Source organism: Moschus berezovskii, chromosome 14 (assembly GCF_049115385.1).
Source record: "Moschus berezovskii isolate FMDL1 chromosome 14, NW_MosBer_1.0, whole genome shotgun sequence".
In the NCBI taxonomy this organism is placed as follows: Eukaryota; Metazoa; Chordata; class Mammalia; order Artiodactyla; family Moschidae; genus Moschus; species Moschus berezovskii.
In genome coordinates this window covers 74,531,962-74,534,014 of record NC_142473.1, presented here as the reverse complement: position 1 = coordinate 74,534,014, position 2,053 = coordinate 74,531,962, and the positions used below count along the sequence as shown (strand labels likewise).

The 2,053-nt window shown below is 44.9% G+C and overlaps 1 pseudogene; it reads left to right on the top strand.

Annotated features, from left to right (window-relative positions):
- The first annotated feature begins 248 nt into the window (after window positions 1-248).
- LOC129554060 (heterogeneous nuclear ribonucleoprotein A1-like) lies at window positions 249-1,483 on the top strand (annotated as a pseudogene).
- The last annotated feature ends 570 nt before the right edge of the window (window positions 1,484-2,053 follow it).

Sequence of the window (2,053 nt, the reverse complement as noted above, 5' to 3'; positions counted from 1 at the left end):
ATTTTAAATAAATAACTTAAATAAGGACAACATAAGAATATCCTAGTAGGTTTCCGTTCCCTTCTCCAGGGGATCTCCCTGAGCCAGGGATCAAACCCCCTCTCCTGCATTGCAGGCAGATTCTTTACTGTTTGAGTCACCAGGGAAGCCCAGAATAGTAAGAAGGCCATAGAAATTCACCTGAGCTTTCTGCCCGTGGACGCCGCCGAGAAAGCATCGTTAAAGTCTTCCCCGGCTCCACTGCCGTCATGTCTAAATCAGAGTCTCCCAAAGAGCCCAGACAGCTGCGGAAGCTCTTCATCGGAGGATTGAGCTTTGAAACAACCGATGAGAGTCTGAGGAGCCATTTTGAGCAATGGGGAATGCTCACAGACTGTGTGGTAATGAGGGATTCAAACACCAAGCGCTCCAGAGGCTTCGGGTTTGTCACAAACGCCACGGTGGAGGAGGTGGATGCGGCCATGAACGCAAGGCCACACAAGGTGGACGGAAGAGTTGTGGAACCAAAGAGGGCCGTCTCAAGAGAAGATTCTCAAAGACCTGGTGCCCACTTAACTGTGAAAAAGATTTTTGTTGGTGGCATTAAAGAAGACACTGAAGAACATCACCTGAGAGATTATTTTGAACAGTATGGGAAATTGAAGTGATTGAAATCATGACTGACCGAGGCAGTGGTAAAAAGAGAGGCTTTGCTTTTGTAACCTTTGCTGACCATGACTCCGTAGACAAGATTGTCATTCAGAAATACCACACTGTGAACGGCCACAACTGTGAAGTGAGAAAAGCCCTGTCTAAGCAAGAGATGGCTAGTGCTTCATCCAGCCAGAGAGGTCGAAGTGGTTCTGGAAACTTTGGTGGCGGTCGTGGAGGTGGTTTCTGTGGGAATGACAACTTTGGTCGTGGAGGAAACTTCAGTGGTCGAGGTGGCTTTGGTGGCAGCCGTGGTGGTGGCGGATATGGTGGCAGTGGGGATGGCTATAATGGATTTGGTAATGACGGAAGCAATTTTGGAGGTGGCGGAAGCTATAATGATTTTGGCAATTACAACAATCAATCTTCAAATTTTGGACCCATGAAAGGAGGAAACTTTGGAGGCAGAAGTTCTGGCCCCTATGGTGGTGGAGGCCAATATTTTGCTAAACCACGAAACCAAGGTGGCTATGGTGGTTCCAGCAGCAGCAGTAGCTATGGCAGTGGCAGAAGGTTTTAATTACTGCCAGGAAACAAAGCTTAGCAGGAGAGGAGAGCCAGAGAAGTGACAGGGAAGCTACAGGTTACAACAGATTTGTGAACTCAGCCAAGCACAGTGGTGGCAGGGCCTAGCTGCTACAAAGAAGACATGTTTTAGACAATACTCATGTGTATGGGCAAAAAACTCGAGGACTGTACTTGTGACTAATTGTATAACAGGTTATTTTAGTTTCTGTTCTGTGGAAAGTGTAAAGCATTCCAACAAAGTGTTTTAACGTAGATTTTTTTTTTTTTTGTACCCATGCTGTTGATTGCTAAATGTAATAGTCTGATCGTGACGCTGAATAAATGTCTTTTTTTTTAAAAAAAAAAAAAAGAAATTCACCTGAATTTCCTATGGCACAGACAAGCGCATGCAGATGAGCTGTCCAGGGGAAATACTCAAAGAACAATGTAAGAAAAGTTAGGAGATTCTTGGTGAACTGTTTTATTCATTGGCGTACGTATGTACTTTTAAACTATATGCATAAGTATTTGAATATATAACTCTATCTCTACATCTGGTGTTCCCTGGTGGCTCAGATGGTAAAGAATCCACCTGCAATGAGGGAGACTTGGATTGATCTCTGGGTTGGGAAGATCCCCCGAAGGGGGACATGGCAACCCACTCCAGTATTCTTGCCTGGAGAATTTCATGGTTAGAGGAGCCTGGCAGGCTACAGTCCATAGGGTCACAAAGAGTTGGACACAACTCAGTGGCTAAGCACGTTAGCATAGTGACATGATCTCCATATCTACATTTGTGTCCATATCTGCATCTATAACTCACCTACATCATAGTCATTTCTACATTTACCTCTAT